The sequence below is a fragment of the Rutidosis leptorrhynchoides genome, chromosome 3 (assembly GCF_046630445.1).
Source record: "Rutidosis leptorrhynchoides isolate AG116_Rl617_1_P2 chromosome 3, CSIRO_AGI_Rlap_v1, whole genome shotgun sequence".
Lineage (NCBI taxonomy): Eukaryota > Viridiplantae > Streptophyta > Magnoliopsida > Asterales > Asteraceae > Rutidosis > Rutidosis leptorrhynchoides.
The window spans coordinates 391,125,340-391,150,750 of NC_092335.1; the positions used below are offsets into that span (position 1 = coordinate 391,125,340).

At 36.1% G+C, this 25,411-nt stretch overlaps 1 non-coding gene across 1 annotated transcript; it reads left to right on the forward strand.

Moving 5' to 3' along the window:
• The first annotated feature begins 20,685 nt into the window (after positions 1-20,685).
• On the forward strand, positions 20,686-20,792 carry LOC139903605 (small nucleolar RNA R71). The gene has a single exon (XR_011778415.1). It is a non-coding gene; the product is annotated as a small nucleolar RNA R71 (small nucleolar RNA).
• Positions 20,793-25,411: the final 4,619 nt, after the last annotated feature.

Genomic DNA, 25,411 nt, shown 5'->3' on the forward strand with positions numbered 1-25,411 from the left:
TGTGCATGTGTCATCATCAAAACACTTATTTATCATTGGTTAAGATTAATATTATCGTTAAACATAAACCAACATCCTTCCCCAACACACTAATAATGAAAAAACACAAACAAATAAAAAACAAAAGTAATTTTTTTTTCTTATTTGCCGCATTAAATAAACTGATATTCGTTGATGCAGTTGCAGATTTCTTGACGGCTTCTCCTTTTCCGTAGCGTTTTTTTTTCTTTTATGTCGTGGCTTGTTGTGCCTAAGGATCAAGTACCGCTTTGATATGCTACTTTTGTCGACAATAACAATATTCTTCAACGCTGCAAACAAGAATTTTGACTATATTCCCGTTTTTTCGATATTAATGTATTTATAGTTGATTGTGTTATAGAATGAAACCCCGTAGCATATTATGTTACAAACCCTAAATAAAAAACTAAATCCTAATGGAATCAAGCTCACAAACGGACTTGAGCCTAATCTAATCCGTCTAACAGTTATTTTTAAAAAAGTTTGGGACATATAAAAATTGTAGAGTAGACATGGTTTATTAACGAAGATATATATATATATATATATATATATATATATATATATATATATATATATATAGTCTATCTTTTTAGTCGGTGAATTGATTGAATCTGTAAATGAGTCCATAGAAGATTTTCGATCACATCTTAAATATAAATAATCTATTTGATAATATTTTGAGAAGGTAATGTTATTTATTTATTTATTTATTTTACAAATAACTTCAGAAACAATAAAAGAAGACAAAATTACATCATTGACAATAAAACGGCATTTGCTCTAATGTTTGCTCAAAGTTTTATGGACGGACCTAAAATATTTTTTTTATATGAATGACTCTAATGTTTCAAAAAGTTTCATCGTAGGTCCCATTAGATAACAGACGTGAATTAGCAACATTAGTGTGTATCGCGTGAAATGCACACGGACTTTGTAGTCTTTTTACGATTGCATGTCAATCGTATAACAAGTCTTAGTGAATCCCACAATTGTCGTAACAGTCTAGTTGCCGTTTATTTACTATAAACACTAACATTGAAAATCAATGTATGTTACCTAATTAGACCAACGACGAAATTTTTTGGAACATTGGGGAATTCATCCACGTTAAAAATATATTTTAGAACCATTCATGAAACTTTGAGCAAACATTAGGGGCCAATGGGTAATTTTGTCACAAAAAATCATGAATTGGTATTTGTATATGTTTTGCCAGAAATATATAAGAAAATATTGAGGTTTAAGGTCGACATCATCCAGCCACATACCTGGCATGGATAGTGAAAGCTGCCTCACCTAACTTTCAACACCACTCGTCTCATCCTTATATTTACACATTTTTATGCATTCTCATATCCAATGAATTTTATAAATAAATATCAAGAGAACTTGCGGGCATAGTCTAACGGTTTTTTCCATGTACTTTGTGTAATGGGATTGGGAGAGGTGATCCTTGAGGATGACATGATTTTCTTTAAATCAGTTGAACATCAATAATGGTGATAAATATTGACCCTATAGGGAGGTTTTACCGGATTCGTTCACGGACCTCTACTAGAAACACTGCCCGAATGGATGTGTTCCCGGGTACCGTCGATCGGGTTCGGGTTTCCGCCCGAACGTGTGTGATACATGCAAATTAGGGTTGTTGAAATAAATGATCTATTGATGCTAAAAATGCGCCGTTCAAAAAAAAAAAAACAAAAAAAAAAAAAAAAAATATATATATATATATATATATATATATATATATATATATATATATATATATATATATATATATATATGAAGACTTTTAATAAAATCAATAATTACTTGAAGCATACTTTAGAACATTAGTGTCGGTTATGGAAATCTTTGTGACTTGAATTAGTGACAAAAATACAAGGATCATACTAACAAGATTAAACTACTTTATTTGTCCCGATTTAAATTTAAATGTAAAAAAAATGAAAAAAAATTCCGGCTAAAAAACGAATACTATAAACAATAATTTTCTCGGAAAAAGAAAAAGACAAGCAAAGATACAAATAGACAACGAGGCTCGAGGACAGTAAAATAAAACCAACCAAACCAATCGAACAAAAGCTAACTAAACCCGAACTCCGTTTCGACAACAACAAACAAATCACTAAACATGAAACAAACAGAGCAGTAGTAGATGAAAAACAACTAACTAAACATGAATATGCAAGCAACTAACGACTACAACCCATCGAATCAACCACGGACTTCCCTTTCGTATTCATGGAACCTAGCGAAGCGACCACATCTTCGACCTTGTTATTATCGACGACTTTGCCGCGCAAGAGCTAAAAGAATAAGTTGTGACGATATCCGACCATCACCAACGAGAGTATCCGATGAAGGAGGAATCAACCCGCGTCTCGCTAACTCTTCACAAAAACCAATTTAAACATCTGACTTAACTGAACTTGACACCAACGAAGCCTTCACACTCGGTCCACCCTCCATAACGTCTGTAAATACATTTTGGATCGGTTCTCAAAGGCAATGTCATCAACGTAGTCCCTCAAGTTAAACGAATCATCCATTCTCGCTCTCTTCTTTACCTTATCCATCGTCTCCCACCTTTAGGACCAAATCTCTTCACCCCGGCCCCTTGGAATTTCCTCGAATGCATAAACCATTCCCGGCAAAAACCATTACATGCTACATTAGCGAAAATACAAAACTCTCTACCTGCACCGTTGCCAGTAGCTACTTTCGCCAAATTATGCAAGATACTTGAATCAGTGACGACCACATTCCCCGGTCTACACGCATCACAACCCGAACCAGTAACAACATTCGGCTTAAACTTCGGCAATACGCCTTTTTTTACTCTTAGGTCCAAAGCCTTCAACACTAAATGCGCCAGCGTTCTCGTCAGAGTGTGCCTAATATGCTACATAACCAGGCCAAACGCTTCCTAAAATATGAGTACAACAAAAAAAAATCCGTATATTGAAAGAGATTGTAATTATTACTTTATTTGTCAATTAAATTCTTCGTTTTTTTTCTCTCAAGCCTTGCGACTTGACCACACTAGTCCACAACCTGAGTTTTCTCGACGATGAACGGGCATTGCCGAAGTCGTAAGGCTCGCAAGGTACCTTACGACTTGCTAGGACATTTTGACAATTTTCTTATTTTAATGGCGATTTGTTATAGTTCGTTAAAAAATGGGCGTTTCGGTCAATAGTCGATTAGCAATGTAGTATTTACATATATAAAAATAGAACTATAGTTATAAAGCTTTATAAACAAAATTCAATATTTTAATGGATGAAAAAATAAGATTGAAGTCAAGAGGATAAGATTGATTAAGAGTCCATAGTTTGTAATGTGGGGGAGAAAAGGAATCTGATACTCTTGGCGAAAGTATGTACACATATTGGTAAAATTGGGTGTGTAGTACATCTAAGTTACATGCATAAGAATGGTAGATTGGGGTCTTAGAGAAAGAGGTAATAATTTAATTTACAAAAGTGAAAAAAAAAAAAGAATAAAAAATTTGTGTTGTGATAAGGGAACTATTCAATGGCTTGTTTGGAAATTGATCATCTATCTATATCACTATATGTATACCAAACATGTATAAAGATCGGTAGGTTCCACCAATCTTTCTTTGAAACCTTATTGACAAAGACAAAATAATTCACTCTCTCTTGAAACTAGGTAATCAAACCAAAATTAATACTGTATTTAAGTTATGATTTCTCACTTGAAACTCGGAAATCAAACCAAAATTGATACTGTATTAAGTTTAAATTTTACTGATTTTACGGGGTTCACACTCATGATCATTATGTTAAAAAACGATTAATGACACTTTTAGTCAATTTTGAAGTGGAAACTAAAGACTTAAAAGAAGAATGGTGTTAAAGTTGAGTGCGAATTCGAGTTAAACAAGGATTATGAGATGGAGAAAATTCGCGACCGCAAGTTCACGAAATAGGGTCGCGAAAAGATGGTCAGAAAAAGAAGAAATAGGTTTGCCGTATAAAGGACTTCGCAACTGCGAGGATATCTATCCGGTCGCGAGAACGGCGGTGGCAAGAAGGAATTGGTTTCGACTTAAGACTCCTCATTGTGTCGCGATACTAATTCGTATTTTGCACTATACATATCCCTATATGTAACTTGCAATGTATACCTACGAAGATTAATAAAAGAATACTCTTTGGTTGACCAAAGATTAAAGTAATCAAGTTTTATTACATATAACTTCGTTAAATTCTCGTGCTTTACGTTCTTGCTAGTTTCTTCGTGTTCATCACATGTAATCCGTTTATTGTCAGTGAATTTGGTAACATTGTGTTATTAAGTCTTGTTAGGGGTCACCTACTCGTTCCTAATAAAAGTATGTCAATCTTGTTTCTGATATTTATAATCTTATCAGCTTGTTCTTGTACTTTATTTTAGACGTCTAGTTTGCGCAGGATAATGTTGATGAGATTGAGAGGATGTAGAGATGCAGCTAATTGATGTTCTATAGAAATGTTAATTTTCTTCAAATTAAAGTTTTGTGACAGAAATGAGAACACAACTTGTGTTGGCTGAATAGAAGTGTTTGTGACTGAAATATGAAATATTGAAGTCAAGAGGCATAGAGTAAATTATTGGGTATTTGCTAAAATATAAATATATAAATACCTAATTATAGAATAAAAAATTTCCTTCTGGAATATTTTCTCACACACCAGTTTGTGTTTCTCAATCTCGTTCATATCTTCTAAGAGCACTGGGTGTGGTAATGCGTCAGTTCAGTGTTAGTTCAGTGTTTTGCTGATGACTGGACGCTGACTGGACTGACACTGAAAACTGACACTGGTGAAAAACAGGGAAATTGGGAAGAATGTCAGTTCAGTGTCTTGGAGAGAGAAGATATGGTCCACCAATTATTTATTTATACATTTTCTTATATATTTTTAACACATCATTAAATAGAATTAATAAAAATACGAACAAATATAAAATTTAAAAATACATTAAAAGTCCTAAAATACACTTTTATTAAAAAAAAAAAAATCCTAAAACGATTACAATTAAAAACCTAAATTTAAAAGTTATTAAAAAGTCCTAAAATTACTTATTAATCATAAACTTACTTATTAAATCCTAAAAATTACTTATTAAAAATAACAACAATTTATCGGCCATAGCGAGTGGGAGATCCGGATTCATGCGAAGACGTATCATCATCTCGACCGTTCGAAGCCGGAAGGCTCCACACGTTCCTACAGTACAACGTAATACGTTTGTTCGTCAGTTTGGCCTTTCCGACCATTCGTTCCCACACGGCTTCGGATTGAAATTTATTGAACAAATCCGTGACCTCGTCACAGTACCAAACGTCGGCGGCTTCGCAATCTACCATATCGCGTATAAAGCTTACAACGCGTTCTACATCGAAGCCGGTAACATCTAGAGCTTCGAACGATTGTGTGTACCCGTCGTACCAATATTGGCGGTTATCGGAAAGTTTGCCATTGTGGTGGACATCGAGGTTGATCAAGCAACGATTGGCCATATTTTTTTGTGAAGAAAAAAGAAAATTTTTTGTGGAAAATTATGAAGAAATTAGAATATTTGTTGTGTGTGTAAATAATGAAATTGTTGGGTTATATATAGGGATGAAGAAAATGAATTAAAAAAAAAAAAGCCAACGACAACGGGTATAATTTTGAAAACGGCCCCACAAACACAACCAAGAACCGTAGTCCTGGCATTGACGCCGACATCTTCGACGCTGCCCCGATGCCGGAAGGGTGTGGGGCGACGGTCGGCGGCTGATGTGTTCTAGAGGGTGTGTATGAAACGGCTATCAGTTTTATATTTATTTACTACAGGAAATCACCTAAATTAAACTAAAATACAAAAGGCAAGTATACCTATCGTGTAATAATATAGCTAAGGTAAAGTCCGGGAGGTCGATCCGTGGACACTATTATTGGGTGTCTTACTAGGTCAAATTAGTTAATTAAGTAGGTAAACTAGATATAGTAATTATAGGTAACTTTAGGGGGATTTACCTTTTAATGACCGGTTTGTCGATTTTATATTTTAAGCGTACAGATAAATGACGATAATTAAAGTGCGTAAAATAAATAACAATATTAAAATGACAATAAATAAAATTGCGAGTAAATGAAAGTACGATGAGAAATACAATAAAAGAATTATGCTTATTTAAACTTCCGTAATCATGATGTTTGACGTTTTAATTTTAATTTATTATGCTGGGTTAATTGTCCTTTGTCCTGGATTTATTTGATACCTATCTGGTTTTTGTCCATAATAGTTCATCGGTCATAATTATAAAATGATCGTCAAATTAACCTTATACCCGAAGTCAAATATTTCAACTAATTGGGGATTCGAACTGTAACAAGGTCTTAATACTTTGTTAACAATTACACCAATTACCCTTGTATGTAATCCACCTCTGTTTTAATTAGTCCATGATTATTAATTTACCCACTTGGCCAGAATGAATAATAAATTACCCAACCCAATTGATTAATTAAATGATTGTAAAAGATGTCGTATAAACGTCACTAAATAGGACATGCATAATCATTTAATAATTATTAGATTAACTAATTTGAAGATAGGTTCGACAGACTCCAAAGAGTTGTCATTCGATTAGACAATACCCCCCATCTATTAATGGTCCATGGTCCAATGTCTACAAGTGTCGGTCTTTTGTCCATACCCTAATTATGGTACAAAATCCAATAACTCAATCTTTAATATTTAGTCAAACATCATGATTACTTAGGCTCAAATAAGCATAATAATAACTTAGTTACGAGACATTAATTTAAAAAGGAAGAACATAGCTTACAGTGGTGAATAATCGCGTAGCGTTACACGGACAGAGTTCCGACTTTAAAACCCGTAAAACATTTCTTACAATAACTCAATTATTATTAAACTTAAATTAAAATTATAATTATAAATTTATATAAATATATAAATTACATATATAGAGCAAGAAGATTGGAAAAAGGTGTATTTCTTCATTCTCCGTAGTCTCGTTTTATAGGCAAATGATGAATTTGAAATTTTCACTTATGACCCCTTAACTATGCTCAATTAACAACTTTTTATTATTTATTATTATTCTTATTATGAATTATTTAAATATTATATTATATTCTTGTGCATAGTTGACTTGTACTTTCAGCTCCGTTGCGTCGAGCGTTGAAAGTTGGTTCATGTCTCGGTTCCGGATTTTCGAACACCTTTTCGTATAATTTAATATCTTGTACTTTGCGTTTTGCGGCTTGTACGTTTGTAATTTTTAGACGTTTCTCATCAATATATTGAGCCACTTGGATTGTACTTTGTACTTTTTAGCTTTTTGGTCGTTTGCGTCTTCAAATCATCGAATCTGCCTTTTGTCTTCACCTTTTATTATTTAAACGAATATCACTTGTAAATAGAACAATTGCAACTAAAATCTTGTCTTTCTTGAGGGATAATGCTATGAAATATGTGTTCGTTTTTAGCATTATCAATATTCCCACACTTGAGCGTTGTTTGTCCTCAAGCAATATAGTCTTGAAATAAAAACATACTTGAATCACTTCTTTATTCTTCACACTTTGTACATCAGTGATTTCAATACGGCGGTTATGAACATTGATAGTAACGATGTGGTTTACAGTCTCACATGACTATAAAAATTTAGATCCGTTAGGAAATTGGATCTTTATGAAAACATTTGATCTTTTGAAAATTCAATCTAGTTTTTACCCTAGATAAGTTTTCCAGAATAACCCTTCACCGGTGTTGCAAAATGTTTTTGTGGGTTGTGTGGGTTTTAGATTTGAAAATTTTTGCTCAAAACTTATGGTTTTGTGTCACCAACTTGCTAACCTTGTATTAGGAAAGCAACACGTCCAGTTTACTTGTTCCGTATATTACCTTTCTGTAAACTACCTTCCGGTTGTAAAGGAAAGCGTTGAACAAGCAACTGCTAAGGCAATGTCCCGTGACATGCTGATGTTCATGGTCTATATCGTGTCGGATGCAATTACTATCCTTTGTAGGAGCAATAGTAAAGATCACCCTATAGTTTTTCGTCTGGCACAAGGTCCTGTCTTCGACCATGCTATGCAACCACCGTTCTTACGGTTGACACCCGATTTGGTTCAGGTGACCTAATGAATTCTGATGAATTCTCAGAATTTTACGTTCAATGGTAATGAACGCATTAAAAATAGGTTTTTAGAAAACAAATCGGTTTGTAATTTGATCAAAATATTTTCTCGTTTAAGTTCGAGTTTAGATATCATCGAATTCCATGAGTTTGTAATTCTCAATCTTTAAAGTCAATCTCAAGGATTGAGTAATATCAGGCTTAAAAGCTGATTTTTAATCTTTAAGGAGATTATCCTTACTGGGGGTCTGATTCATTAGTCTTATCAAGCTAATTTGCACGGTGCCCTCCCCATTTTACGAGACAGATCCTCTCATGGTTAGGATAAGTCTGACCACATGGCGACCCTGTTTGATGCTGAGATCCGTGGATTTCTTGCTGATTTTAGAGATGACTTTTCTAGATTTTTCGTCAACCTACAGCTGGTCTGGACGACAACTTCTTGACCTAAATAAAGAAGCGCGTGTCTTTTTTAGAAGACTTTACTTCCTTTTAATGATGGAATTGATTCATCGTGTAGATCCATCTTTCTTTCGAATATATTACAGTAAATCGGGTAAAACTGATTAGTTTAGTCCAAAAAAAAAGTACCTGCAATAAGCTTGTACAGATATGTGATATATGTTTTAAAGGACTTGGTGAATTCTTCCCACACTCAGCTTTTATTTATTTCTTTCTTTGCCTTTTTATTCATCTCTATTCCATTTTAAATGAATTCAAGCGTTTTAGGGTGTTTCTCAATTTATTTCCTTTCCGAGGTAACAATAATTTCGGCATTAACACCTAGTTTTATCGTTCATAAATATGTATAAACATGATTTTGAATTCATTTAGTTGAAATTTTTTTAAATTTTCACAAAATTTGGCAATTAAACTAAGTGTAAACCCGAGAGAATTTATAACCATTCCCCACACTTGAGATCTTGCAATGCCCTCATTTGCAAGAAATCAGTAAAAATTTAAATTCATGAGGGTGATTATTGTAGAAAAATGATTAAAATTACCGAGTTTGCAAACATATTGTTTTACATCACATTTGATATTTTGCGTCTTGTCGTCAAAATTAGTAGCTTTTGCTGAACTTAATGTCAGTCTTTGAAAATGCGTTGTTTTACCCTGTTTTGTACATAAGATAAACTACAAACATATATATAATATATATATATTTTTTTTTATAAAAACCTTTATTTATTAAAACAATTTTAATGAATAATTTTTTTTTAAAATTTTGTTTCCTTTTACTTTAGGTGGTTTCGGTATGTTTACCTAGTCCGTCCCTCGACAAAATTTAAAATTTGTCGTTTTTAAAGCGATTGTTTTAAAAGCAAAGATTTTTGGGGTTTTTTTAATATTTTTTTGGTATACTTTAGATCAATAATATTAAAAATAATGATAACAAAATTTGTCGCCCCGCCCTCGGGTAAAGCAATTTAGGTTCAACGACCTAGTTTTCAACTTACACGAATTTTAGAAATCATATTTTTAACTTAATTAAATAAAGTACATTTTTGTTTTTAAATTCACACAAAACTTAAATTTAAAAAGCATATTAATTTCATATAAAACCTACAAAACAAAAAAAAATTCAGAATGGGGGGAGAAAACTAGTTCTTTAGTGTCTGCTAGTGGAAAAGACCAATCGAATTCCATTCTCGGAACTACACGAGAACAGAACAACTAACTCTAGACAGCATTTTCTTTTTAGAACATTTTGAATCTCCCTACACTTAGGTAGCTGTGGTGTCAAAATTGTGATTAACTTCATCGTCAATTTTTCTTGGACCATAATCAACTTGCATATCTGTGACTTTTGCTTTAAGCCATTGGTCGGATTCTTATGTAATATCCACAAATTCAACTAATTTCGCCTTTTCTTTAGGCGACAGATTGGATACTAACCGGTTACATAACTTAAAGTTCCCCTTGGTTCTAGCATCGCGAATCCGTTTAATAAGTTTCTTCATTGAACTATTAATAATGGGATCATTTAATTTTGTATCAACAACGGGGTTCTTTGTTATCAGGTCATCATTAGGTGTTACTTCATTTTCCCCACACTTAGGCGTTTTATTATTGTTGAGCACTACCATTGGAGTTGGTAAAACAATATGGTTCTTACCAATCGTTTTTGCTGGTTCAATGGTTTTGGTTGGTGGAGATTTAGACTTTTGAATCATAAAGGTGATCGATTTCTCATCATTACTAAGTGTCATTCTACCCTTTCTTACATCAAATAACGCCCCGGTGGACGCTAAGAATGGTCGACCTAAAATTAGAGGAATGTTTGGGTCCTCTTCTATGTCAATGACAATGAATTCGACTAGAAAGGTTAAATTACCTACTTGAACGGGTAGGTTGTCAGCAATTCCAACTGGGTGCTTAATGGTTTGATCAAGGAGTCGAACACTCATATCCGTTGGACTTAACTCACCTACTCCTAATCTCTTATATCATGAAAGAGGCATAACACTCACACTTGCACCTAAATCTGCTAGTGCATCATACATGACACAGTCACTTAGTAGACAAGGAACAATAAATTCACCCGGATCACCTACCCTAGGTGGAACTTTTGGTGGAACTGTCTTCACCGGGTTTATCTTTACGGTTTTTGTTTCTTGCACTTTCTTATTCTTTTTCTTCTTTCCAAAGGTATCACAAACTTTATTACCTATTACTTGCTCATACTCAACTCCTTTTCTTAGAAACAGTATGGGTGGTCTGTATGGTGCCACTACTGGCTTTACATACTCGGGTGGTGGTGGTGTTGTAACTTCTTCATTGTTACTCACATCTAAAACTTTCCCATCTTCTGGTGTTGGTTTTTCAGAATTTGTTGATACCATGTTAACATTTTCATTCCGAGGATTTACTTCATTATTACTCGGTAGCTTTCCTTGTTCCCTTTCACTCATCAATCTAACAAGAGTACCTACTTGTTTTTCTAGATTCAAAATGGAAGCTTGTTGAGTTCTAAATGACTGATCAAACCTCTCATTCGTTTGGGTTTGAGATGTAATAAATTGTATTTGAGATTTAACTAGCTTAAATACCACTTCTTCCAGATTTTACTTTTTCTCTTCGGTTTGTTGTGGAGGTTTATACAAGCCAGGTCTTTGTTGATTGAAAGTGTTGTTTTGAGTTGGTTGGTTATTCGGACCTTGTTGGTTGTATGAGTTATTATTAGGTCCATTTGGATTGTAAAGAATATTTTGATTTCGATTAAAGTTTGGCCTTGGCGGTTGATAATTATTTTGATAATTATTTCCCGGCCTTTGGTTTATGTAGGAAACATTCTCTAGTTGTTCCATCATTTGCTCAACATTACAATCTTTCATTAAGTGTGGTCCACCGCATTGTAACACCCGTTTTCAGTTACGTGTTATTTCGAACGACATTCGAAATACGAGGCATGTAAGCGTATATTTGGATCCCAAATAAAGTTAGATTTGATGTTCTAAAACCTTACCATTGGATAGGAAATCTCATTACGTTTCCAACGATATTTGATTCATCGAAAACGGAGTTACGGTCAAAAAGTTATGGCCAAAACAAGTTTGCTGAAGTTCAGATGAAACAGGCAAATGCCGCGGCGCGACCAGAATGGCCACGGCGCGACAAATGCCTATTTTGAGGGTCAGAAAGCTTAAAAAAAGTGATCTAAAACCACCCTTTGGGCCACGGCGCGACAAACCTGCTCCGCGGCGCGACAATAGGCACGTTCTGGTACTTTTCAGCCTTTAAATGAGTTAAATGAGGGGCAAAGTTGGTATTTCACATATGGACGGGTCTTTGGCCATAAAACTGATCCTAATCTTATCTAAACCTCATTTCCTTCTCATTTCTTCCCTCCCACTCACACCCCAAACCCTAGAGAGAGAGAGTAAAGGGTTTAGAGAGAGAAAGCTCGAATCGGGGATGAAGAAGAGTGATTCGGGTCGGGTCTCAAGAGTTAAAGTTGTTCTCCTCGTTCACGGCTACGCTGTGATAGTGATGGTAAGTTCTAACTCCGAAATTCATCTTTATGATTTGGTATTCAAGTTAGGGTTTTTAGCTTTTTAGTTGTAAAACCCATTTAGATGATGAAGTGGGTTTATGGAAACTAGTTATTTTTGATACATGGCGGGTTTTGGGTTGATTGATGTTTTGACCATGATTAGGCTTTGGTTTTGGGTGTAATCACTTAGTTTAGTGATTTTGGAAGCGTTGGAACCCTTTTGGGTGTATTCGAGTTGACTAATTTTGAAATGGGTCAAAATTAGGGTTTATGTATCAAAGTGGGTTTCGAGTGATGAAATTATGAGTTTGGGTCTTGCGTATGTTGGTTAAACGTTAGAACATTTGTGTTGACTTGGTTTTTGGGTGTAAACCCTAATTTAGGTCAAAACGGGTCAAATGGGCATTTCGGGACAAGTAAGCTCGATTCGTTGTCAAATTAAGTTTTAAATCAAGTTTTGGTAAATCAAGTAGGTAAATACTTGATTTAAGTGTTAGTGGTTGTCTTGGAAATATAATCACTAGTCGTTAGTGATTTTGGGGCGTTTTATGACTTTGGTCAAAATGAGCAATTTGAATTGGGTCAAAATTGAGGATGACACTAATTTGGATTAATTGGATGTTAAACACTTTTGTTGAGTGTTAAATGATGCTTTTCATGTAATTACTCGCGAGAAGTGATTTTAGGTTAAAATTTGGTGTTTTAGCAATAAAGTCAAACTTGGTCAACCATGGAATGGGTTTTGTGTAAAATACGAGCTAGTATGCGTTTAAAGGTTAAAGTTGACATAATTGGGTATTTCGAGAACGCGGGAACTAGTCTCGCTAGTTTTGCACCTTCGGGTAGCGTTAAAAGTGCAAAAGGGTATATTTTGCACTTGTTGTTTATTTTGGCGGGTCGAGAGTCCAAATGGGGTTGTATGTTGATTATGTGTATACCTATATGCGTATTATATGTAAAATCTTGCTCGGTTGCGTGTGGTGAAGATTTCGTGCATGGTTTGTAATGCTCGAGTTCACGAGGTGAGTGGAATAATTATATGCGTAGGTATATAATATATTTATTTGTGGTAGCGTGAGATGTGAAGTGTCGAGGTGTTAAGACACCACGTTTCACGTGACGAGTGAAGTATCGAGGTGTTAAGATGCCACTCGAGGTGAAGCATCGAGGTGTTAAGATGCCACTCCATGTTAAAGGGTGAAGTGTCGAGGTGTTAAGACGCCACCCGAGGGTGAAGTATCGTGGTGTTAAGATGCCACCCGGGGGTTAGTGATACGAGGTGCTAAGTACACTAATGGATGTTATGAACACCAATGGGAAATTCGAGTACCATCCCTTGTACGATTGGTTAACCATGGTTATTGTGTTGTAGTGTAGCATACTATATTGTTCGTGTTATATATATGCTATTGTTGTGCTAGCTTGTGGTATTGGAGGTTTATAGCTTTGTATTGTGATGATAAGCTATTTGTGTTGCTAGCATGTATGCGGTATGTGAGTAAGTGTTTGCAATTAGGTATATTATATATGTATGTGTATAATTATTGCATTCACTAAGCTTTATGCTTACCCCTCTCGTTGTTTACCTTTTTACAGGTATTGTAATTATGAAGCTAGCTAGTTGTAGACTAGATGCTTTGGAGCGCTTGGGCTCGACGGGGTAGCTTTTGGATATTTGGACGCGGATGGGGGATTTGGTAGTTCCCGAGATTATGCTCTTGGTATTGGGTTGGGTTATTGAGTCTTAACCCGTATTTCTTGTGATCGGGTCATTATTACAAATGATTTTGTAAAGTGTAATTTGTGTGCTAAGGGTCATGATAGATTGTTAAACGTATCCTTATGATGTTATGTTTCGATTAAAACAGAGTTGAAAATGTATTATATTAATGGGACCTAACTAAATAAAAAAAATGTACTCTGTTTTTGGTTAAATGGATTTGGGTCGTTACAAGTGGTATCAGAGCATAGTCTAAGGGAATTAGGTGACCTTGGAATAGGTGCCTAGTCTTAGACTTATTGACAGTGGTGCGTTATTTGCGAGACTTGTAGGAGTACGGGCCGGATTGAGATTTGTTAGTGCCTTAGAGTAGGTGACTAACTAGGACTAGTGCTTGTCCAATGTGGGATTATGTGGGGCCCTATTTCATGTGTAAATTAGTGCCTTAGATCGCTAGTGCCTAATGTAAGTAGGCAAACTTGGACGTTGTTTTAGTGATAGTCACCTAGGTTGTAGGTTGACTTATTGTTGTGGTATACTTGTGTACGTTTATTATTATTGTATATTGGTGTATATATACAGGTGTCTTTTGGTGCGGTGTCCTAGGGACGAATCTATTGGAGAGATTCGCATGTTTGGCTGTTTGAGTGATCAAGTTCACGGTAAGGACTTAGGTCATTCGGGTACTAGGAGTTATCGCGTGTTATTTTATGTGAATGTTGCGTCAGTCCGGGAAAGTACCTTGCATGACCATGTGAAAATGGTAAGGTACGCATTTGTAATAGTGACCGATCACCATTATTACGAAAGTGTATTTTGACACCAAGCATGACATGACAAGTACCGAACGGAGGAAACGTGGCATGGTTGGGGTAGAACGGGACGTGTTAGGAATCTTTTATTGATTCCTAGGATATAGTGGTCTCGAGTGATGTGCTTGTTGTCACGTCGAGTTCTTTACGAGTCGGGAAGTGTTACGCTGGATTCGGTTAGCTAAGGTGAGTGAGCAACTCACGAGTTTGGCGCGTGCTTAGTCACCCTAAGTAGTGGGTGTACTGTTGAGAATGTTATTGGTTTTAGTTACCTATCGTAACTAGGATGACCGATTTACGTGTGCGTGTGTGCGGCGAAGACTTGAATTCCGTAATGGAATGCAATAAGTCTAATGATTGTAGTTTTGAGTTACACTCGGTAGAGTGTGTGGTTAGAGAATCGTGTTGGGATTCTTGTTGTGAGTCGCCTTGGAATTGGCGAATCGTGGAGTCGTTGGGTCGTTAAACTCATGGGAGTGGGACCCGTATGATGGTGATTGCGTTAGTGCGTTATGGATTGTAGGGTAACATTCCTAACGGAATATCCCTTGTAGTAGTGGTGTTATCGAGATGTAGAAGGGTGTAAGACTTGGTGTTCCCGAGCATATCTTTAGTGTTAGATGAAGGGTTTCGTGAGGCTATATCGTTTGGCCTTGTGGACTATTGCGGGTAGCGTGTGATCGCTAGGAATTTTCGATAAGACGATAAACCGTAAGGTTTGCCGGGTAGGTATGACTGCGGGTCATTATTATTGAGAGATGGGTGACATCGGGTGTATGGAACCTAAAGATCGGGTTTCTAAAATTCGGTTGATTGTGGTAGGAGTCTGCATGACACGGCGTCAGGTGCCTTCTTATACCTACTAGTGTAATGTTCAACTCCGATGATGGTGTGATCACTTTGTGCTTAGGGTGCTTGTGAGATACCCTTTGGAAGCATCGAAGATTTTAAATAGTGATCGAAGGGTGATAGTAATTCGACGGTTGCAAAAGTCGAAGTTTAGGAGCATTGCAGTAAATACTTCTTATGAAGTGGCAGATGAGCAAATCTTGTTGCTCTTATGTGATGGACGAGTAAGGATGACCGGTGAGCCGGTGATGGGCTTAATGGTCGATTAGGTCGAAGGTTATGATGAAGCGTTGATATTGCGGTCGATGCAATTATTGTGTCGGATTAGTCACTCTTCCCCATGAGAGTGAGCAATTGTTGATAATGGTTCGTTGCGTAGAAGGTCGGGTGATCTCGACTGTGATGCACGACTGATTAAGTGGAGTGGCATATGCCTAGTCATAGAGGCGTGTGTGGGACTTTGGTGGAGTTCGCTTTGCGAACGATGAAGAGCTGTAAATTATGATTTGTGGTATGACGGTGCGATGTCGTCGCGTGTACGACGTCTCAAGTGATAGTACATGTCGGCTCTAAGAGCCTAAAGTGAATTTGCGGTGATTTGATGTTTATGACCAACGGTGAGAATGGTCAGGTATGACGTGAAATTACAATTCCGCGGGATGTTATCATCTTGGCGGTGAGAATGGAGAGATAAATCCTAAGTGGGGGAGTTTTTACTGCCGCCCGAGGAATATCCGGTGGTGTTAGATCAAGTGAAGCGTAAGTCTTCTTGTATAAGGTGGTCGTGCAGTACCAAGTGCGGTATGAGACCAAGTGTGAAGTTTGATATCACGGAAGTGAGAGAATGTAACTGTTATTGCAGGTGCTCTCGTGATATAAATTTGGGTTGGTGTGAAACTCGAATAGTACTGTCGAGTGAGTACGAGTTCGAGGTGGTGGTGAATACTGTATTTTCCCTGTCGGGAAACGTGATCGTGAGGATTTTCGGTGGATTATTCCACTTTGTGGATGGTTATGAGGCGGGGAGTGCCAGTTCTCATTGTCTCACGTCGAGACACGCGGTTGTTGTTTATTTACAAGAGTGTGTTCCCTAGTGATGTGACCTGTTGGTTGTATCGAAATGTTGAAGCCATCCTCAATGGACGGTCAATGTAGGAGGATTCACCCGGCGTTGGTGAATATTTTGTGGGTCGTGTGGCGAATTGCGAATTGTTATGTTGATAATTCGCTGCTGACGGGATTCTAGTACACGAATAGTTTCCATGATAGTACTAGGAAGCCATTGTGTATGGATGTGTTGTAGGGTTTAAGGGAGAAATCTTGTGTCGAGTGTTGATATTTCGTCTAAATCGTGGTGTATTATTGTCGTCCTGGATTAATCCAGTGACGAATGGTCATGCGCGGATCGATTGGTGGGAAAGTGGTGCTCCTAAGTGATTATTTTGGGGTTACCGAAATTTATTCGTTGAAGGAATGACCCAGTTGTGGAGCCGGAGGAATTTGGTACTCGGTCCAGAGAGTGTTCATGAATGACCGGTTGACTAGTACGTTTATGAACCGATGGAGCACGGAGTTTCAAGGAAGCATGAATCCTTCTCGATTGGGATTAATGCAAAACATGGTTCACGACGTGGTGGATTTAGTAGATCGCTTTGGGTGATATAGTTATGGATACAGCTTATTACGTGTTGTAGCCGAGAAAACTTGAAGGGATATGTGGTGTTGTTCGTATTTTCCTAAATGGAAATTATGGACATTGAGTGTATGAAATATCGCATGTTGCGGTAGTGCACGCTAGTGATTATTAGCGTGTGGTGAGATCTTAAAATTCACGGTAGATGTTATGGATGTCGGGCTTGGTTGTGTTTCGTAGGATCGTGAGGCGTGATGACGATGGTTATCGGTGAAATGCTCTACTTTTAAGACGATTGTGAAGTGTATGGTACGAGGATACTCGGCGTAGGAGCAAACGGTTGCAGTTGTTTTGACTCGAGGGTTGATTACCCGATATTGTTGTTAAATGTTGAGTCAGTGCACGAAGCGAGAATTCGGGTGCGTGATTACTACATGTGTGACTTCGCGTTGGAAGCGAAAATGTTCGAGGGAGAAGTTCTTATCTTCTAGTGTTGGTGCGGATCACGAGGACGTGATCCAATTTAAGTGGGGGAGAGTTGTAACACCCGTTTTCAGTTACGTGTTATTTCGAACGACATTCAAAATACGAGGCATGTAAGCGTATATTTGGATCCCAAATAAAGTTATATTTGATGTTCAAAAACCTTACCATTGGATAGGAAATCTCATTACGTTTTCAACGATATTTGATTCATCGAAAACGGAGTTACGGTCAAAAAGTTATGGCCAAAACAAGTTTGCTGAAGTTCAGATGAAACAGGCAAATGCCGCGGCGCGACCAGAATGGCCACGGCGCGACAAATGCCTATTTTGAGGGTCAGAAAGCTTAAAAAAAGTGATCTAAAACCACCCTTTGGGCCACGGCACGACAAACCTGCTCCGCGGCGCGACAATAGGCACGTTCTGGTACTTTTCAGCCTTTTAATGAGTTAAATGAGGGGCAAAGTTGGTATTTCACATATGGACGGGTCTTTGGCCATAAAACTGATCCCAATCTTATCTAAACCTCATTTCCTTCTCATTTCTTCCCTCCCACTCACACCCCAAACCCTAGAGAGAGAGTAAAGGGTTTAGAGAGAGAAAGCTCGAATCGGGGATGAAGAAGAGTGATTCGGGTCGGGTCTCAAGAGTTAAAGTTGTTCTCCTTGTTCACGGCTACGTTGTGATAGTGATGGTAAGTTCTAACTCCGAAATTCATCTTTATGATTTGGTATTCAAGTTAGGGTTTTTAGCTTTTTAGTTGTAAAACCCATTTAGATGATGAAGTGGGTTTATGGAAACTAGTTATTTTTGATACATGGCGGGTTTTGGGTTGATTGACGTTTTGACCATGATTAGGCTTTGGTTTTGGGTGTAATCACTTAGTTTAGTGATTTTGGAAGCGTTGGAACCCTTTTGGGTGTATTCGAGTTGACTAATTTTGAAATGGGTCAAAATTAGGGTTTATGTGTCAAAGTGGGTTTCGAGTGATGAAATTATGAGTTTGGGTCTTGCGTATGTTGGTTAAACGTTAGAACATTTGTGTTGACTTGGTTTTTGGGTGTAAACCCTAATTTAGGTCAAAACGGGTCAAATGGGCATTTCGGGACAAGTAAGCTCGATTCGTTGTCAAATTAAGTTTTAAATCAAGTTTTGGTAAATCAAGTAGGTAAATACTTGATTTAAGTGTTAGTGGTTGTCTTGGAAATATAATCACTAGTCGTTAGTGATTTTGGGGCGTTTTATGACTTTGGTCAAAATGAGCAATTTGAATTGGGTCAAAATTGAGGATGACACTAATTTGGATTAATTGGATGTTAAACACTTTTGTTGAGTGTTAAATGATGCTTTTCATGTAATTACTCGCGAGAAGTGATTTTAGGTTAAAATTTGGTGTTTTAGCAATAAAGTCAAACTTGGTCAACCATGGAATGGGTTTTGTGTAAAATACGAGCTAGTATGCGTTTAAAGGTTAAAGTTGACATAATTGGGTATTTCGAGAACGCGGGAACTAGTCTCGCTAGTTTTGGACCTTCGGGTAGCGTTAAAAGTGCAAAAGGGTATATTTTGCACTTGTTGTTCATTTGGGCGGGTCGAGAGTCCAAATGGGGTTGTATGTTGATTATGTGTATACCTATATGCGTATTATAGGTAAAATCTTGCTCGGTTGCGTGTGGTGAAGATTTCGTGCATGGTTTGTAATGCTCGAGTTCACGAGGTGAGTGGAATAATTATATGCGTAGGTATATAATATATTTATTTGTGGTAGCGTGAGATGTGAAGTGTCGAGGTGTTAAGACACCACGTTTCACGTGACGAGTGAAGCATCGAGGTGTTAAGATGCCACTCGAGGTGAAGCATCGAGGTGTTAAGATGCCACCTAGGAGTGAAGTGTCGAGGTGTTAAGACGCCACTCCATGTTAAAGGGTGAAGTGTCGAGGTGTTAAGACGCCACCCGAGGGTGAAGTATCGAGGTGTTAAGATGCCACCCGGGGGTTAGTGATACGAGGTGCTATGTACACTAATGGATGTTATGAACACCAATGGGAAATTCGAGTACCATCCCTTGTACGATTGGTTAACCATGGTTATTGTGTTGTAGTGTAGCATACTATATTGTTCGTGTTATATATATGCTATTGTTGTGCTAGCTTGTGGTATTGGAGGTTTATAGCTTTGTATTGTGATGATAAGCTATTTGTGTTGCTATCATGTATGCGGTATGTGAGTAAGTGTTTGCAATTAGGTATATTATATATGTATGTGTATAATTATTGCATTCACTAAGCTTTATGCTTACCCCTCTCGTTGTTTACCTTTTTACAGGTATTGTGATTATGAAGCTAGCTAGTTGTAGACTAGATGCTTAGGAGCGCTTGGGCTCGACGGGGTAGCTTTTGGATATTTGGACGCGGACTGGGGATTTGGTAGTTCCCGAGATTATGCTCTTGGTATTGGGTTGGGTTATTGAGTCTTAACCCGTATTTCTTGTGATCGGGTCATTATTACAAATGATTTTGTAAAGTGTAATTTGTGTGCCAAGGGTCATGATAGATTGTTAAACGTATCCTTATGATGTTATGTTTCGATTAAAACAGAGTTGAAAATGTATTATATTAATGGGACCTAACTAAATAAAAAAAAAATGTACTCTGTTTTTGGTTAAATGGATTTGGGTCGTTACACGCATTGCTCACAAGTGATTCGTATTGCGTGAATATCTTTAGTCATCTTTTCCATTCGTCTCTCGAAAGCATCTATTTTTGCGGAAACAGAATCAAAGTTATGGCTAGAATCGGCTCTAGCCGCTTTAGATGAATGAAAAATATCTTTTTCCTGATGCCACTCATGAGAGTGGGATACTGTGTTATCAATGATCTTGTGAGCTTCGGTTGCGGTTTTCTTCATAATGGAACCACCAGCTGCTGTGTCGATGTCTTTTCGTGTGGCGATGTCGACGCCTTTATAGAAAATTTGCACTATTTGAAAAGTATCTAAACCGTGTTGAGGACATCCTCTCAACATCCTTCCGAATCTTGTCCATGTCTCATATAACGTTTCATTTGGCTTTTGCACGAACGTGGCAATTTCTCCTTGAAGTCTCACGGTTTTAGATGCCGGAAAGAATCTTTGAAGAAATTTCTCAACTAAAATATCCCATGAGTCAATCGTTCCTTCAGGTAACGATTCTAACCAATCTTTGGCTTCTCCTTTTAAAGTCCATGGGAACAACATAAGATAAATAGTTTCATCCTCAACTTCTCGGATTTTAAATAGATTACAAATCCTGTTAAAAGTTCGAAGATGTTCATTTGGATCTTCTTTTGTTGTACCACCAAATTGGAACTGATTGGTGATCATGTGTAGGATTTTTCCTTTGATTTCAAAATCTGATGCTCTAACATCTGGCTGATTAATGGCGTGACCTTGGCCCGTGCGTGTGGCTCTCATTCGGTCTTCCATACTTTGAGGTTCCGTTACTTCCATAATTGAATTTGTTGAATCCGAATCACTAGAAGATTCTGATTTAACTATTTGTGGTTCAGGAGGAATGATTAGTGGTTCAGGATCTTGAAATTGTCCTTGAATATCCTCCGGATTCTCTGTTGTGAAGTCGGGTTCAAAAAATGGATTATCGGAAATTTGAGTTGGAGAACTTGTTCGACTAGATGATGATTCTAAAGAAAAATCAACGGCAACAATATTGGCTAGATGCCTTGATCGAGTTACAGGTGGTGAACGTATGAAAGGTGGTGAACGTTTTGCTCGGTGCATTCACTGAATATCCTATTAGTTTTAAAAATAAAAATTATATAAGTTATCAAATTAATAGACTTTTCTGATTTTGCCCACGTTTCGAATAGCCAATAGATGCAGCAGGTAGCCAGGACCCTTTAAATCGGAAGCCCACAACTCGCCACTAACAAATTCAACTATTACTACGAACCAGAAAATTTAGACGTCTATCAATTTAATCGCTTAAAATAATTTTTCGTTTGAAATTTTAGAGAAGAAATAGAAAATTCTATGTCCTAAAAACTAGAGCGTCGAGAAATAAGAAAGAAAAAGATTGCGTCGAAAAACGTCGAAAAAATAAAAGGTCGAAAAATAAAAATAAGAAAGTAGCGCGTCGAAACTTAAAAGGGATTCTAAACGAAAAACGACAATTACTTAAAATGATACTAAAATTTTAACACGGCGTCGCAAAATTTTAAGCCACCTAAATCTTAGTCTAAAGAAAAAGCACTTGAGGATTTTACGGCAAAGCCTAAAAATCTAAAAGTATAAAAATAACTATGGTAAAATTAAACTTAATACTAAAAGTTGTAACTAGAGTCTAAAAATCTAAAGGTAATAAAACTTAAAATAAATATATATATTTTTTTAATTTTATAGACAAAATCTTAAAAATATATATATATTTAAAAAAAAAAAAAATTTTTTAAAAAAATTTTTATTTTTATATTTTTTTAACGATTTTAATACTTCTTTTTTAAGGATTTAAAATTTTTTTTTAAATTTTTTTTTACGAAATTAATAATTTTTTTTATTATTTTTTTTAAAAAACTTTTTTTAACTCATTTACTATTCATAAATAATAAATGAAACGAAATTAATTAATTTACTATTCACATGAAAGCGACATAATAGAAATTATTAATTATTAGTTACATAATATACCCCTGAAGTATTTAATATATACGACTTTTTAAAACTTTACGATTCAAATTTAATTCAAAATTATTATTATATTATTATATTTTATTTCAATATTATTATATTATTATATTTTATTTCAATATTATTATATTATTATATTTATTAAATTATTATATTTAAATTAATATATCTTTAATTAATAAAAAACTAAAAAAAATTAAATACCCCATGAAGACACAAAAAGTGTCCCCGGCAGCAGCGCCAAAAACTTGATGTGTTCTAGAGGGTGTGTATGAAACGGCTATCAGTTTTATATTTATTTACTACAGGAAATCACCTAAATTAAACTAAAACACAAAAGGCAAGTATACCTATCGTGTAATAATATAGCTACGGTAAAGTCCGAGAGGTCGATCCGTGGACACTATTATTGGGTGTCTTACTAGGTCAAATTAGTTAATTAAGTAGTTAAACTAGATATAGTAATTATAGGTAACTTTGGGGAGATTTACCGTTTAATGACCGGTTTGTCAATTTTATATTTTAAGCGTACAGATAAATGACGATAATTAAAGTGCGTAAAATAAATAACAATATTAAAATGACAATAAATAAAATTGCGAGTAAATGAAAGTACGATGAGAAATACAATAAAAGAATTATGCTTATTTAAACTTCCGTAATCATGATGTTTGACGTTTTGATTTTAATTTATTATGCTGGGTTAATTGTCCTCTGTCCTGGATTTATTTGATACCTATCTGGTTTTTGCCCATAATAGTTCATCGGTCATAATTATAAAATGATCATCAAATTAACCTTATACCCGAAGTCAAATATTCCAACTAATTGGGGATTCGAACTGTAACAAGGTCTTAATACTTTGTTAAAAATTACACCAATTACCCTTGTATGTAATCCACCCCTGTTTTAATTAGTCCATGATTATTAATTTACCCACTTGGCCAAAATGAATAATAAATTACCCAACCCAATTGATTAATTAAATGATTGTAAAAGATGTCGTATAAACGTCACTAAATAGGACATGCATAATCATTTAATAATTATTAGATTAACTAATTTGAAGATAGGTTCGACAGACTCCAAAGAGTTGTCATTCGATTAGACAATACCCCCCATCTATTAATGGTCCATGGTCCAATGTCCACAAGTGTCGGTCTTTTGTCCATACCCTAATTATGTTACAAAATCCAATAACCCAATCTTTAATATTTAGTCCAACATCATGATTACTTCGGCTCAAATAAGCATAATAATAACTTAGTTACGAGACATTAATTTAAAAAGGAAGAACATAGCTTACAGTGGTGAATAATTGCGTAGCGTTACACGGACAGAGTTCCGACTTTAAAACCCGTAAAATATTTCTTACAATAACTCAATTATTATTAAACTTAAATTAAAATTATAATTATAAATATATATAAATATAAAAATTACATATATAGAGAAAGAAGATTGGAAAAAGGTGTCTTTCTTCATTCTCTGTAGTCTCGTTTTATAGGCAAATGATAAATTTGAAATTTTCACTTATGACCCCTCAACTATGCTCAATTAACAACTTTTTATTATTTATTATTATTCTTATTATGAATTATTTAAATTTAAATATTATATTATATTCTTGTGCATAGTTGACTTGTACTTTCAGCTCCGTTGCGTCGAGCGTTGAAAGTTGGTTCATGTCTCGGTTCCGGATTTTCGAACGCCTTTTCGTATAATTTAATATCTTGTACTTTGCGTTTTGCGGCTTGTACATTTGTAATTTTTAGACGTTTCTCATCAATATATTGAACCACTTTGATTGTACTTTGTACTTTTTTAGCTTTTTGGTCGTTTGCGTCTTCAAATCGTCGAATCTGCCTTTTGTCTTCACCTTTTATTATTTAAAAGAATATCACTTGTAAATAGAACAATTGCAACTAAAATCTTGTCTTTCTTGAGGGATAATGCTATGAAATATGTGTTCGTTTTTAGCATTATCAGCGGTCAAACCGACGCCGGGGTGACCTTGCCCACACCGGATGCTCTAAGGTTTCGTTCTCTCATTGTATTCATCATCTTGGTGTTACACTGAGATTAGTGAGATTGATTCAGAGTTAGTTTGCTTCATAAACACATTATTTTGAAACGACCACAACCCGATAACGAAAAACAGACATTTTATTTTAAAAGCAGGAGCGGCGCACCACACCCCAGGTGCTGCGCTTTTGTGACTAAGGAGAGGTGCTTTTGTTGCCAAAAGCGGCACTTCCGACGACTGATCAAAAAGACTACCAGATGGTGACCAGGAGCGGCGCTTTTGACCCTAAGAGCGGCGCTCCTGCACCTGAATGTTGCAGATTCGAAATTTGACTAAGTGTCATCCCAACCCAATTACCCAAACATAAGTTTACACTCCAAGAACCCAAACACAAGTTCATTATGACATAAAATACCGCCGTTTACAGATTTTAGTCTTACATAACCATGACCAATCAATAGTTGCAACAAAATGACCCGTTACAATTAAGGTGACAATTTCGACCTAATTACACAACACGTAGATTAATACTCAATAACCCAACCTGATACCAAGAGCATAATCCCGGGGACTACCAAATCCCCAATCTGAGTCCAAATATCCAGAAGCTACCCCATCGAGCCCAAACGCTCCTACGCATCTAGTCTAACAACTAGCTAGCTTCACAATCACAGTTTCTGTAAAAAGGTAAACAACGAGAGGGGTAAGCATAAAGCTTAGTGAATGCAATAATTATACATTACACAAATACCGCATACGAGCTAGCAATTCAACAACTATGCAATCACAATGCAAAACTAAATATTCGCAATTCACAATAAGCTAGCATCGCCAATAGCATATAGTTCACAATTTAATATGCTAAAACTACAACACATAACCATAGTTAACCAATCGTACAAGGGAATGGTGCTAGCGAAAGACCATCGGAGTTCACAACCTCCATTAGTGTACTTAACACCGCGTATCACTAACCCCCGGGTGGTATCTTAACACTTCGATACTTCACCCATCA